Source organism: Panthera uncia (genome assembly GCF_023721935.1).
Source record: "Panthera uncia isolate 11264 chromosome B3 unlocalized genomic scaffold, Puncia_PCG_1.0 HiC_scaffold_1, whole genome shotgun sequence".
Classification (NCBI taxonomy): Eukaryota; Metazoa; Chordata; class Mammalia; order Carnivora; family Felidae; genus Panthera; species Panthera uncia.
Genome location: NW_026057582.1, coordinates 70575987 through 70592074, shown reverse-complemented (window position 1 = coordinate 70592074; position 16088 = coordinate 70575987). Strand labels below are relative to the sequence as shown.

General features: G+C 40.1%; 1 protein-coding gene across 3 annotated transcripts in view; it reads right to left on the bottom strand.

Moving 5' to 3' along the window:
• Positions 1–16088, bottom strand: part of STXBP6 (syntaxin binding protein 6) — a 245707-nt gene that overhangs the window by 201978 nt on the left and 27641 nt on the right. Inside the window, exon 1 of one of the 3 annotated variants that reach the window (XM_049612986.1) lies at positions 5431–5820. The exons of the other annotated variants lie outside the window; for them this stretch is intronic. The gene's annotated coding sequence lies outside the window, so the exon portion shown is untranslated. Of the gene's footprint in view, positions 1–5430; positions 5821–16088 lie in introns of those variants that run through there. 3 annotated transcript variants of the gene reach the window in all.

The window sequence follows — 16088 nt, the reverse complement described above, 5'->3', positions numbered from 1 at the left end:
AGGGTTGGACTCACCTTTGGCAGCCTTTCACCAAACAAGAACCACATCTGCAGGCCTGGCTCCCTCTCTACTCCAGAGTCTTGTCCATGGAGCCAGAACCAGCACCCAAGACATGAAGCCAGACAGGGAATGGGAAATTCCTGGTTACAGAAACAAATTTGCCTGAGCCCCACGTGAACAAAACGATCAGACCCTAGACCCAACTCTCCCTATGGGAAATAGCCACAATTCATTTAAAAAGAAAAAAAATGGTTCAAATTAAAATTCTCAGCTTTGTGATAAGACACATTACATTGTTAGGAAATCATCGATTGTTACAGAAAACAATATGGAGGTTCCTCAAGAAATTAAAACTCGAACTACCATATGATCTAGCAATTCCACTTCTGGGCATACCTGAAGAAAATGAAAACACTAACTCAAAAAGATATCTTCACCCCAATGTTTTAAATAGTCAAAACTTTCTCCTCTAGGGTTTTGATGGTTTCCTGTCTCACAATTTAGGTCTTTCAGTCATTCTGAGTTTATTTTTGTATATGGCGTAAGAAAGTGATCTAATTTCATTCTTCTGCATGTTGCTGTCCAGTTCTCTCAGCACCATTTGCTAAAGAGACTATCTTTTTTCCATTGGATACTCTTTCTTGCTTTGTCAAAGATTAGTTGGCCATACATTTGTGGGTCCAATTCTGGGGTCTCTATTCTATTCCATTGGTCTATGTGTCTGTTTTTGTGCCAATACCATACTGTCTTGATGATTACAGCTTTGTAGTAGAAGCTAAAGTCTGGGATGTGATGCCTCCCGCTTTGGTTTTCTTTTTCAACATTACTTTGGCTATTTGGGGTCTTTTGTGGTTCCATACAAATTTTAGGATTGTTTGTTCTAGCTTTGCGAAGAATGCTGGTGCAATTTGGATTGGGATTGCATTGAATGTGTAGACTGCTTTGGGCAGTATTGACATTTTCACAACATTTATTCTTCCAATCCATGAGCATGGAATGTTTTTCCATTTCTTTGTGTCTTCTTCAATTTCCTTCATAAAAAGGCAAGGGAATTAAAAGCAAAAGTGAACTATTGGGACCTCATCAAGATAAAAAGCTTCTGCACTGCAAAGGAAACAATCAACAAAACTTAAAGGCAACCAACAGAATGGGAAAAGATATCTGCAAATGACATAGCAGATAAAGGGTTAATATCCAAAATCTACAAAGGACTTACCAAACACAACACCTAAAAAACAAATAATCCAGTGAAGAAATGGGCAGAATAGCCACTTCTCCAAAGAAGACATCCAGATGGCCAGCAGACACATGAAAAGATGCTCAACATCATTCATCACCAGAGAAATAAAAATCAAAACTACACTGAGATACCACCTCACACCGGTCAGAGTGGCTGAAATGAACAGTTCAGGAGACAACAGATGCTGGCAAGGATGTGGAGAAATGGGAACCCTCTTGTACTGTTGGTGGGGATGCAAACTCTTGCAGCCGCTCTGGAAAACAGTATGGAGGTTCCTCAAAAAGTTAAAAATAGAACTACCCTGCGACCCAGCAATAGCACTACTAGGAATTTATCCAAAGGATACAGGAGTGCTGATTCATAGGGGCACATGTATCCCAATGTTTATAGCAGCACTCTCAACAATAGCCAAATTATGGAAAGAGCCTAAATGTCCATCAACTGATCAATGGATAAAGAAGATGTGGTTTATATATACAATGGAATACTTACTACTTGGCAATGAGAAAGAATGAAATCCTGCCATTTGCAGCAATGTGGATAGAACTGGAGGATATTATGCTAAGTGAAATAAGTCAGTCAGAGAAAGACAGATATCATATGTTTTCACTCATATTTAGAACTTGAGAAACTTAACAGAAGACCATGGGGGAAGAGAAGGGGAAAAAAATAGTTACAGAGAGGGAGGGAGACAAACTATAAGACACAGTTAAATACAGAGAACAAACCAAGGGTTGATGTGGGGGGGGGGGCAAGGGAGAAGGGAAAATGGGTGATGGGCACTGAGAAGGGCACCTGTTGAGAGGAGCACTGGGTATTGTATGTAAGCGATGAATCACAGGAATCTACCCCCAAAACCGAGAGCACACTGTATACACTGTATGTTAGCCAACTTGACAATAAATTATATTTTAAAAAAATAGTCAAAATTATTTACAACAGGGGCGCATGGGTGGTTCAGTCGGTTGAGCATCCGACTTCGGCTCAGGTCATGATCTCACACTTCGTCGGTTCGAGCCCTCCATTGGGCTCTGTACCGGCAGCTCAGAGCCTGGAGCATGCTGTCTCCTTCTCTCTCTGCCCCTGCCCTGCTCGCACTCTGTCTCTCTCTCTCTTTCTCTCTCTCTCTCTCAAAATAAATAAACATTAAAAAAATTTTTTTTGATTATTTACAATTTTTTTAAGTGTTCATCAGTAGATACATTAATAAAGAAAATATACAATGATATACTATTAAGCCACAAAAAGAAAAAAATCTTGCCATTTGTGACAACACGAATGGACCTTGAGGGAATTATGCTAAGTGAAACAAACAGATAAAGACAAACACCATATGATCTCACTTATATGTGAAATCTGAACAAGGAAACAACCAAACAGGGGGCAGCTGGGTGGCTCAGTTGGCTAAGTGTCCAACTCTTGATTTTGGCTCAGGTCATGACCTCACGGTTTGTGAGTTCGAGCCCCACGTTGGGTTCTGTGCTGACAACATAGAGCCTGTTTGGGATTCTCTCTCCCTCTCTCTCTCTGCCCCTCCTCAATTTGCTATCTTTCTCTCAAAATAAATAAAAAGAAACTTTAAAAAATTAAACAAACAAAACCAAACAAACAAAAAACATCAAGCTCATAGATACAGCTCATAGACACATCCATGGGGATGGGGAGAAGCAAAATGAGTGAAGGAGGTCAAAGGGTAGAACTTGCAGTTATAAAATAAGTAGGTCACAGGGTTGTAATGTAAAGCATGGTGACTACAGTTAATAATACTGTATTACATATTTGAAAGTTGCTAAAAGGGTTGATCTTAAAAATTCTCATCACAAGAAAAAAAATTTTGTAACTATGTATGGTGATGAATGTCAATTAGACTTACTGTGGTGATCACTGTGTAATATATAAAAATACCCAATCATTATGTTGTATACCTGAAACTAATATAATGTTAATGTCAATTATTCCTCAATAATAATTAATAATACACAGAATAGAAAATCACTTTAATAATATATACTATATAACAATTATATAGTATATGACTATATATTATATAAATACATGTGATATGTAACTAATATAAGAAAAAGCGTTTAAAATTCTATTGAAAGACATTAATACAAGTAAGTGGAAAGCTAAAATAAACCATTGAAATGTCACTGATTTGCTAAGCTACTGTTTGATGGAACTTTAAAATCCATGTTTTTTTTTTAATTTTTGGCATATGGAGAACAGTCTCTAAATGGCAATAATGATCTCATTCATTCATTCTTCTGTTGATTCTCAAATAGTAATTAAACAGTACTCCCAAAGTAATGGTAAAAGATACTACGAGCTTGAGAATGTGTCACAAAAAGATATTTTACACAACAAAAGTTTTTATACATATAGAACATTTACACATAAGAAGTTTCTGGAATAGTAGACATTAGGATTTAACAACTCATGGAAGAATGGCAAAGTTTTTAAATCCCCAAAGAGCCATTCAAACACTTTCCATCATACTTCTCGACCTTTCCACCAAGACTTTCTTCAAATGTACTCTGGCCACAGGGTTTGCTTCAAGGTTTTTTGGTTGGTTGGTTGGTTGGTTGGTTTTTAGTAAGTATTACTCCAGTCAGCCCACTAGCCAGCCAGTATGTATTATGCATTAAAGCCAGAGCTGGGCATGGAAAGTTCTGAGACTAAGAACTTTCACAGCAAGTTACTGGCTTCATCAGCAGCATACGACAGATGGACTGGATGATAGCTAAGATCATTTCTACTTATTTTGTTTTGATTTTGAATAACTTCACACAACTATAAAATTTTACAACATATCAAGTGAAGGCAGGCAGCAATGAAAAAATAAAATTTCAAAGTCGTTCTATAAGTGGAGAATTCTTGATCCCTGGGTTTTAGTATTTGAAGTTCTGAAAACTTAAACATACATCTTCAGATCTTATTTGATTTCCTAGAGATGTTTTTCTCTTACTCTCATTTGCAGATCACCTGAGTTCTTTGCATTTTCATTTTCCTACTTGTCTCTCAAAGTAAAAGTGAGAGAAGAATCATACAGATTACACTAAACTATATAATAAATAATCAAAACATACTTCTTTCCCAGACCTAAGTCCCCAGACCTAAGTCAGGTTCCACAGTATCGTGTAGCATATTTAAACGCAGAGAAAAGCTCTCCTCCCTTAGTGAAGCAGAGACCCAACATGTCCACTCCCACCAACTGAGGAAGAGAGTATGGTCACATTGTCCTTGTTCCTTCAGAACTCACTCCCACTTGGCTCTGACCCTCAGCTAAGCAGTGTACATTTTCAGTGGAAAATGTTCCTAGACTCCAAAGCACCCATATGTAGCTTCTTCAGGCAAAATGATATCACACACACACACACACAAATCCCTTGCATTTAGAACCAAAGTAAAATACCAGAAATTTGTACGTGTCATGGTTCTAAACCACGTAGTAGTAGTGACTGCTACTGTATGAACTACAAATCGTGCAATGCCGTAATTTATCTTTTCTAGAAAGAGCGGCACTCTCCAAAGAGAAAGGCTATTCTAACAGGCTATTGTTCCCAATCTCCACAGCAGCCTAACTTCAGCTGGGTAGTAATTCTGAAAGGAACAAAACACAACTGCTCCCAGCAGTGGCTCACTGAGATTTGGCAAAGCTGGGAAGAGGCTTTCAGAGTTTCTGAGATATTCTAAAATAGCTTCATATCCTTTTGGGAATCATCTATGTAATTGATTCCACCTCCAAATGTATTCCTGGAATTGTGAGTTCTCATCACAGAGATTTTTATCCAAGGTAATTGTCACAAAGAGTTGTTAAGTCATGGCTCACTTCGTGATGGATACTCTCACTTAGACTTTTAAGAGATTTATGGAATACTCCAAAATTGCCTGCTATTAGATACAGAGGAAGAACAAAAATAATCTGGACCTCATTTTCACTTTGATAAAACTTTTTTTCTGGTAAACTTATTCAGGCAATTAAAATCAATTCCAATTTCTATTTCCCAGGCCTTTATATTCTTTGCCCTTAAGAAAAAGAAGGGAATTAAGTGAATAAAACCTGAATTTTAAATCAGAATTCAAATTGCCTGGGGCGACTTCATACCTAAGTAAATAAATAGGTGAGACATAAACTAATAAATAGTTCACATATACATAAAAGATGTTTTTATAAAGCATTGACCTACCTTTAACCCAGCCTTTCAGTTAGGACTGCATTTTATGGAAAACTCCACACATAAAGCACCTTCCTCCTAGTCCTTCAGAGCTCTTATGAAGAGCAGAACTTTCTCAACAGGAAGCCAAGGCACACAGAGGCGGGGTCATTTTCCTCAGTGACACCAGAACCCCAGATTCCTGGCATTCCCCAGCCATAAGTTCAAGGCTCACATCATTATACACTGCATGCTTTCCACACAAAGTCGGTCTGTTTAGTGAATTTAACATGAAAATTTTTTTTTTTTTTTTTTTTTTTTTGCGGTTTGGTCAGTGACATGAAAGAAGATAAAATTCGACAAGACCAACTGTAGTGCCATCCTCATGAAAGACTACCCTTCCACTCCATACTGACTTCCATGTATTCTTTTTTTTTTTTTTTTTTTTTTCTCAACGTTTTTTAATTTATTTTTGGGACAGAGAGAGACATAGCATGAACGGGGGAGGGGCAGAGAGAGAGGGAGACACAGAATTGGAAACAGGCTCCAGGCTCCGAGCCATCAGCCCAGAGCCTGACGCGGGGCTCGAACTCACGGACCGTGAGATCGTGACCTGGCTGAAGTCGGACGCTTAACCGACTGCGCCACCCAGGCGCCCCTGACTTCCATGTATTCTAAAACATGAGCTGGCTTGCTAGAAAAGCCCAGGCATCTGACTTTCCAAATACATAAATCTAAATGCAACAAGTCACCTGAAGCACATATTTAAATCATTTCACTGTGACACACTTAATGTTGAGAAAAAGAACAAGGCTCCAGTGAAAAATAAATTTGCTCATAAACGCAGACTTATTTAGTATTTAATATCTACTCTGACAAAGATATCTATCTTTTACTAAGAGCTCTGAAACCCTTGACATATTCTTTGCCTCACTCCCACACTGAACCACAAAGTAATTATGAAGCACCTGAATGGTGATGTGGGCTCTGATCCAAGCTTCCTATATGATGACACTTTTCCAGATGGCACCTGAGGTTGTCAGGTGTTTCTTACATTTGTAAATACTCAAGTCCATTACGTAAGGCTGCTAATTTCAGAAAGCCAAGCCCATTTGGTTTGAAAGCACACGTCTTTTTCTTCTGGTGGAAATTCTTCCATGTGCCTGGGAAGTGAGTTATAATGTTCAGTACTGAAGAGAAGCTACAGTTATTGGCAATGGTGAACAAAGGACAAGTTACCAAGTTCAGCTCAACAGAGTGAAACAAAATAAAGATCCCCCTGAGGACCAAGAACCATGAAATCCAGTGGTTTCAAGTAACCATCTTTTAGATATATGTATACTATTCAGTGAGGGGAAAATGAGAATCCCAGGCTTAAGGCACTATTATTCAGCTTTGAAAACTGCAAGATACTTTCTTGCAGGATTTGGTTCAATTAACTGCAAGATGAAAAAGTATTTCTGAGCTACATGGTCAAGCAGTCATTTGGATCTTAGGTTCAGAAATAAGTGGGAAACGCATGAACTACTGAATTCCACATGCCAAGCAGGCTTTTCTCCGGATGGCTGAAATCTTCAAAAGTTAACACTCTAATGTGTTACTGCTGCATCTTGAATTTCCCTACTGTGACCAGAAAAACAACTATTCAATGCATTGTTTCTCATTATACCATGGAGCTATAGCAACCACTCATCCTGTCTCAACATCTGTTTTTCCCTTTTGGAGGGCCATTCCACTTGAGGAAAAGAACAGCTAATTTTACTTGGTGGCCCCTAAAATGTACACGTCTAGCATAGCATGCAGTGTTTACAGCTTCTAAGCATTAATTAATCATAAATTTTTGGACAGCAGTGATTCTATTTTATGGACGGAAATACTGCATAAACATCTACATTCAAATTCTGGTTTTGCTACTTGGGGCAGATCACTCACACATAAAAATAAAGCTGAAAAAAAAAGGAAGCTAATTTATAAGGGCACCAGTGAGTCTGTGAACGTGGTAAGAAATGTAAAGAGGATCCTAGAACAATAGTTCTTAAGTTTTCTGATCCTAGGACCCCTTTATATTTTAAGAAATTATTGAAGACTCCAAAGAGCTCATCTTAGAAAATTCTAGAAAACACAAAAATATACACACACATTTCCATAGTCAACCAGTGGTCTCTAGAAAACTCCAGTATACACATGTGAGAAAATGAGAGTAAAAGAGGTAAATAATATCTTAGTCCTATTATGAAAATTGTTTTGGCTTCACAGACCCCTTTATAGGGTCTCAGGAACCCCCAGGCAGCCTCAGATCACACTTTGAGAATCACTAGCCTAGAATACCTTAACATGTAAAAAGCAGGAAAGCTGTCAAAGCAGGTGAATCACATAAAAAAATTCAGGAGCCAACATAGAGGGGCTCCCACTAGTCAAAAGTGAGACGATTTTAGTATCAGTAAGAACTGGAATGGATTGAAACACTAATATTTTTGAACTCATGAATTATTTTCATGTTTTAAATTAAGTTTATTTATTTTGAGGGGGGGGAGGGGAGAAAGCATGAGTGGGGGAGGGGCAGAGAGAGAGAGGGAGAGAGAAAATCCCAAGCAGGCTCCATGCCATCAGCATGGAGCCAGACTAGGGCTCGACCCCACGAGCCATGAGGTCATGACCTCAGCTGAAACCAAGAGTCAGATGCTCAACTGACTGAGCCACCCTGGCGCTCCTGAATTCATGAATTCTCAATGAATCACACACTTCTCTTTCCTCTTCCCATCTCTGTGTCTCTGTCTCTCTCAATGGTTACCTTTGGAGAATACTACTCATTAGTTCGCTAATGGAGCCAACTGTACCTCAGGATAACCAAACAGCTGATTAGCAGGAGTTTCTCATTATAGAAGTATCCTAGGTGGCAAATGAAGAAATGATTGAAATAAGGCTTTGAAACCCATAATGAATTGATGGATTTAGGTGGAAACGATCACCCTTGACTGTGAACATATCAACATATCACACACACACAGGGAACTGATGTTAATTTAAGCACCTCCTGATGGGAGTACATAACACACTTATTATAGTATTATTGACAAGATATGGAAACAGAATTCGATTCAGCCTCCAGGTGCACCTACCAGTTCGCAAGAAATACAGTATCTAGAGGAATATGTTAAAGAGGGACTTTTAACATTTAACTCCATAGGATGTAATCGGCAAAATCCAGACTACGGGAAACTTTGCAGAGTAAATGCTCTGGTTTGGCAAAAACTAAATTGGAAGGAAAGACAGTGGAAGGTGAGCCTATAGAGTAAAAGGAACTGAAGAGGCATGTCAACCAACAGAATGTATGGACCTTATTTGGATCCTTATACAAACTGAAAAGAAAAATAAGGAAAACAGATGAATGAACACTGACTAGATATTCCATATTCAATTTTATCAGAGAAGTTCTTCAAGTATGATGATAGTATTGAAAGAAAAAAAAAACAGTCCTTACTTTCAGAGATGTGTTCAGAAATACTCACAAATGAAATAATAATATGTCAGGGATCTGTTTCATAACAATCCAGGATCTGGAATTAGAGGTTGGGGTCTAGGCAAAGCAAGACCACAGACTGATCACTGTTGACACTGTAAGAAAGGCACATGGGGTCCATTATAATATTCTCTCTACTTCTGTGTAGGTTTTAAATGTTCCATACCAAAAAAATAAAAGTAGCCGCAGAAATGTCATCGTCTTCTCCAGCAATTCCGTGATATGCCCAACGGCAGGACTTGGGTGCTCTGTTTTCAAGCACCCAGAAGTCCAGAGCACTGGCTACGTATCCAGGGAGGTGACAGCCAAAGATCTGTAAGATGACCTGGGACACGGTAGGGGTAGCCAGTTGTCTCTTGAACCAGTGACATCTTTCTGACAGAGCAGGAACCAAAACTGTATTTTCAGTATGATCATAACCCAAAGGGTTATTTTGATAACTTTTATTAAGAGTTGGCCATACTTCAACTACTGATATTTTACAGAATTACTATTACTACAGTGCCTTGTTCTATCGAACTTCCAATATTTATCAGTTAGCTCTGTAATTTATCTTACACAGGTAAATACCAGGGAAGTTTATATTCCGTTCCTAAGAAATATAAATAAAAACTTTACACAGAAAAAGGTATAAGAACTCTTCAAGAAAAGAAACTATATGAAAACAGTGAGGTTTTTTTTCCCCCCTGGGTATAGGGACTATGGGAGTTTGCTTTTCTTTGCTCCTATTTCTTGGAATTGTCCAAAGTTTCTGTAGTTACTATATTATTTTAAATGTGGGAGGAAAACTAAGAAATTTTATTTTTTACATCACTCATAAATCAAAGCTCTGAGATAGCTATTTATAAATAATAGTATTTTATTTGTTATATTTCTATGACCCTTTCTGTGGCTGGGATAAAGGAAGAATATTATAATAATGAAGAAAATATTGAAAGCAGTTGAGGAATTTTCAAATCAAATTATGAAAGCAATATAAGAATACCATTTTTATGGGGTGCCTGAGTGGCTCAGTGGTAAGCGTCCAACTTCAGCTCAGGTCATGATCTTACAGTTCGTGGGTTCAAGCCCTACGTCGGGCTTTGTGTTGACAGCTCAGAGTCTGGAGCCTGCTTCAGATTCTGTGTCTTCCTCTCTCTCTCTCTGTCCCAACCCAGCTCATGCTCTGTTTCTCTCTCTCTCAAAAATAAATAAACATAAAAAAAAGAATACCCTTTTTATATTTGGGAAAGGGGAGATATTCTTTTTAATTTTTTTAAATCTTTGTTTATTTTTGAGAGAGAGACAGGGTGTGAACAGGGGCAGGGGTGGGGGGGGTGGGCAGAGAGGGCCGGAGGGAAGAGAGAGGGAGTCACAGAATCCAAAGCAGGCTCCAGGCTCCAAGCTGTCAGCACAGAGCCCAATGCAGGGCTTGAAGTCACAAACTGTGACATCATGACCTGAGCCGAAGTTGGACACTTAACCGACTGAGCCACCCAGGTACCCCAAGGGGGAGATATTCTTAATTTTTTCCTCTACAAAATAAAGGAAAACTGTTATTATTATTTTTTTTAAATCACAAGTGGATAACCCAGCTCAAGGAGATCTCCTTAAGTTTCTTCTAAAACCTCAAGGGCAGGAAGGTGGAGGCAAACAGGGACGTCTGGGATCCTATGAGGGGTTTTGTCCTGATGCTCTGCCTATCACCCTGACCCTGTTCCCTTCCGCCAGCTCAGAAAGAAAAAGGAAAGTTCAGTTTAATGCCAGGATTCTACACCTGTTAACACCATGTTAGCCAAAGAAAGACGTGTCCCACAAACAAAAATGGATTTTTTTTTTTTAGAGAAGAAGTTCCACTCAGACAAAGAGTCTTCAAGAAATAGGCAACAATTCAGCACCCTCTGCTAGCTTCAGCTATTTCACATGGAAAATAAGTGGAAGAATATGTGTACCAGTGACTGTTAAAAATTGAACATGAGGGGCGCCTGGGTGGCTCAGTTGGTTGAGCTACTGACTTTGGCCCAGGTCATGATCTCACAGTTTGTGAGTTCGAGCCCCGCGTCAGGGTCTGTGCTGACAGCTCAGAGCCTGGAGCCTGCTTCAGGTTCCGTGTCTCCCCCTCTCTCTGCCCCTCCCCCACTCATGCTCTGTCTCTGTCTCAGAAATAAACATTAAAAAAAAAATTTAAAAAAAATTGAACATGAAAAAGGAAAAATGCCGGAAATTTGGCATGGATAGTGGTTATGTTTTCCACATGGGTCTAATTAATCTTGATTTAGACTACATGCTGCCTTTTGTTTTTTAACCTTGCTATTAAATAAACAACAGGAAAAAGAAGCTGAACTGCCACCTCTCCTGTGCTTTATATGTAATTGTGGGAGGCTGTACTCAAAGTGAGGGAAAGTCAAAATGACCCAGTGTAGGGCAATGCAACCTTGTAGCTAAGAGTGTGAGCTTCGGACAGCATTGCCAAGGTTAAAAAATCACTGATCTGCCATTTATTAGCTGTGTGACCTTGGACAAGCTGTTGAGCTTCTCTGTGCATGAGAAGTTTCTCACTTGCAAAATAAAGATGAGAGTGGAGAGTCACAGAGTTGTTGTAATAACTAAGATTAAAAATGGAAAATGGTTTGCATGGTACCTGTATCACATACATGCTCCACAAATGCTACCAACTATTGTTATTAGTACCTAATATACTTTCGTTCTGCTCTTCCCCCTTGTTTCACCAAGAAAAAAAGATGTCACAAACTTCTAATTCTTTTTTTTTTATTTTTTATTTTTTAATATATGAAATTTACTGTCAAATTGGTTTCCATACAACACCCAGTGCTCATCCCAAAAGGTGCCCTCCTCAATACCCATCACCCATCCTGCCCTCCCTCCCACCCTGCCCTCCCTCCCACCCCCCATCAACCCTCAATTTGTTCTCAGTTTTTAACAGTCTCTTATGCTTTGGCTCTCTCCCACTCTAACCTCTTTTTCAAACTTCTAATTCTTTAGCCTCATCAGTGAATACTGTGATCTGTACGAAATCTCTTCTATCTTCTCCAGAACAGAAATTAACTTTACCTCTAGGGAAAAACAAAAAACAAAAAAAACAAAGATGGAATTAGATTACTAACCTTTAGTTTGTGCCAATCATGAATGGTAGCAAAGTTCTAACTCCTAGAAACTGGAAAGAATCTGTATCTGAGGTCCTAGGCAATCCTCAGAATTAAGGAGAGTGACTTCCTGATCCTTCCAAAATTTGTGCGGGGATCTAGTTTCCAATGACACCAAATCTCTTATGGCTCTTTTGGGGAAAAAGACATTGAGACAATCCGTGCCAGTAATAAAGACTGGGAGAAATTCACATCATTCTAGAGAAAGGAACACAAGTCTTAAGAATACTTGTGCATCAGGGGCTCCTAGGTGGCTCAGTTGGTTAAGTGTCTAACATCTGCTCAGGTCGTGATCTCACGGTTCGTGAGTTCGAGCCCCACGTCAGGCTATGTAGGGGCAGTTCAGAGCCTGGAGCCTGCTTTGGATTCTGTGTCTCCCTCCCTCCCTCTCTCTCTCTATGTCTGCTCCTTCCCCTCTTGTGCTCTGTCTCAAAAATAAATAAACTTAAAAAAAAAAAAAAAGAATACTTGCATGCCAAACACAATTTTTACTCTAAAGAAAACGCTAAGCATGTTTGTGCTAATCCCTGATAGCACAACTCTTGGGTTGTGAACTTTACTAACAGGGCATGAAAAGGACAGCTGAAATCATAAAACAAACCTAGGAAGGCACAAAGCTTAACAGAAAAAATTAATATATTCTCAGGTCTGAGGAGCAAGAAAGGAGAGGTGGAATGGGATTCACACATGCTTCAGGCTCTAAATACATGGGAATTGGTATGAGAGGTAAAAACAAAGTTATAAGCCTTACAATGAAGGAAAGAGTTTGGCGGATCAGGGAGATAAAGGAAATTTGAGGTGAGTGCTGTCCAGATGTACAGCGTATAATGCTGAGTAAGCAGTAAAACATTTATTAGGAGTACAAACACTCCCGTAGTGGCATAATCAATGGTGTAGTCAATTAGATGTTGGGTATAAACTAGTATCTCTGGCTTTGCATAGTTGCGCCTGAGCTGAAATGCATGTAATGAGACAAATCTTTTACTCACCAGAATTCCTGGAAAATAACCAGTATTTATTTGGCTAGATGTTAGGTCCCTAGTGAGGGGTCCCTGTCCCACCGCTGCCCCAATGTGGGTAGAACTTTGATGTTTGAGTGAGAAAGAACACGAAGTAGGGCGAGAACCAGTAAAGCCGGTGAAAGATGTGGTGTGTCAAACGAACCGTGGGTCTTCAAGTCCCCAGTAAAGCCCCCCTTCATGGGACGAGGAAGCCTGGGTGGAGAGAAGTGCTGTGTTGGGCTACACGTGAGTGACACAGACAGCTCTTTAAGGACTCTGAAGTTTAGAGGCAGAGGGAGACAATGAGGAAGGAAGGCACAGGAACATGTGGAATTACCAGAAGGCTTTAGGTTGAGCCAAGTTTAAAAAGTCTCCAAAGGGTAGGGAAAACCAGTTGATTCTTAGCTACCAAGATAAAAAGTTGATGGTATAAGAAAAGAATGCACAGGTATTCAAAGATTGGGATTCCATGAGAATCTAAATATCATGGTCATTTGACTAAGGGTGGCCCTGGGCCGTAATGCATCCCAACGACTCACCGACTCACCGGGCTCTATGGGGGACACCAGAGAACAGGAAGACTTCCTGGTTGTTTCTCCCAGGGCTGAGATCAGCTCAGTAGGGGCAGGTAGCACAGTGGTTGAGATCTCCAAATGGGAAGCTGAAGTGCCTGGCTTTGAACCTCAGCTTGCCACCTACAGTTCTAATTCAGTGCTTGTTCGGTCTGCTCAGTCATCCCTCTCTGAATTTGCCCTCCGTCCAAATGCTTTTGGTTGTGGGTCACTAAACAGCCTTCTCCCCGAGGAAGGCAATACAGGACTTCCCTGTGATGGACAGCACAATTATACACTGTGCCCATCTCAGGAATCTCAGAAAACCCATTGTTAACCCAATCTTTGTATGTATGCTCTTGTGTTCTATCGTCAGGGTGCTGTATTACCTCTTTATTTTCCCATCCTTCCTGCAGTGTACACAAATGGGACTCCCAGAAATTCTCGATACATCTCAGACCTTGGCCACTGCCAGTGGCTTCTCACTGGCAGGCAGCTCAGCCTTACACAGCTACTTAGTGAGTGCCTACCCCAGGCCCAGGCAGCAATGCACTGGAACCACAGACTTCCCACAAGACCCAGGGGCCTCTCTGAGCCCAGGCTCTTCTCTCTCTTTGCCAGATGCGTTCTCAAAGCAGTGACCTTTAATATTAAGGGTGGCTATAATTATCCCTAGCACCTCCCACCCCAAACCCTCCTGATTTTTCAAAGTAGTGACCCAGAATTTAATTTAAAAAGGACCAGATACAGAAGCCAAATATCAGAGAGGAGAAATGTGATAAAATATCAGGGGGCCAAACCTCTTTATTTTATGCTCTTCTGTGACATTAATACCCAGCATTAGGACACCCTCTGGACACTGTCCCTTTCTTCCTGTCTTTCCACACTCCTCCCTCAAGAGTGACTTTTTGGAGTCACACACCTTCGTGTGGGGGGAAATCCCAGTTCCAGAGTCCAGAGAGCTGCACCCTGGTCCCAATCTGCCAACATAAACAGTGTGGCTTAGGGACAGTCACCAAATGTCTCTAAGCCTCGGCTTCCCTCTATATAATGTTTTGGATGCTGAGCCCTATTTCCTGCCAGCTGTAATGCTCTAGGAGTCTAAGGTCCCCGTTTTATTCTTTGGCTGGTCTAAGTGTAGGGAACAAACATGATAATGAAAATGCTGAAGTTCAATTCATGCAGAAGGTAAGTTCTTAATTTATAAACTTCTTCAGTGTGAGATCTTTCTGACCAGCTGCTTAGGCCCCATAAGAATAGCTACCATTACTGGCCTACTACACCGTTCTTAGCAGTTTGCAAATTCAACAGAGACTTCCTAAAGAATCTTAAGGAGGCCAAGGGCTCATTGGCTACAATTTAACCCAGCCCTCTTCTGCTCTGTCAAGCTTGAGAAGCAATGCTTGGTGAACTTACAGGTCTTCTCCCATTTTACATGCTTTGTGATACCTCCCAAAGACGTACGCAAAAGCACAGGAGAAATTTATAAGCTACAAGAAGGCTCATCTGTAGAATGAACTACGGCTTTCAAAAAAAAATGCTAAGAACAAAGCAGGTGGTTTAGTTATTTTGAGAGCAAGAAAAAATGATCAAGGCAGGGCCAAAACTATTGCTTGGGTGAAATAGTATAAAACAGCAGATGTCAAGGACATGCCATGCTTATCAGCAACTCTGTGTTCTCTTTACTGGAGAAAAATGAAGCCATCCTTAAAGGCCCAGATGAGAGAACCCAAGTCTGAACACTTGAATGCTCCAGGGATTAAAGGAACTTGCACACTATAAGCCTTGTGTTGGGTAAAGTGATTCTTGCCTTGGGAACTGTTTGAGGGGAAAAAAGAATCCAAGGTCTCTTACAACCTTAACAATCTATAAACCCATCATAGAGCTAACTTACCAAATTATAAAAACAAAGGAGGCAGAGCCAGGAAAGACCTAGCATCATGCTGGACTTTTAGTCTCATTGGGCAGGGAAAAAATGGATGAGATGTAGAGAAAGGGGAAGAGAGGCATTGGGATGGGGCAGAGGAGGGGTGGATAAACAGGTCCTTGGGGAAGAACACAGAGAGACCTGCAGAGAGCAGAGTGAGTGGCTGGTTGGCATCAGAGCCCTCTAGGCTGCAAAACATTTCATTCTGTGACTGATATTCTGAGCACGGAGGGACTTCTTCCACTATCTTTCCTCACCATCCTCAGCCTGAAAACACGGACATTAGCCCCGTGCTTTGTCGTTTACCTAATGTTTTCAGAATCCATAATGAATAGATGCTGTATCTGAAAGCCTGCATGCTTGAATTCTTTTTTTTTTTCTAAGAGATTATAGACTTGTGCATCTTGATTACTTGATGAAGATTTTTATCACAACCTTTGGGATGTTTTGAGATGATCTGATTTAGCATCTTATTATAAAACTCGAGTGCTGTTTTTGTCTTTCTTTCTTTCTTTCTTTCTTTCTTTCTTTCTTTCTTTCTTTCTTTCT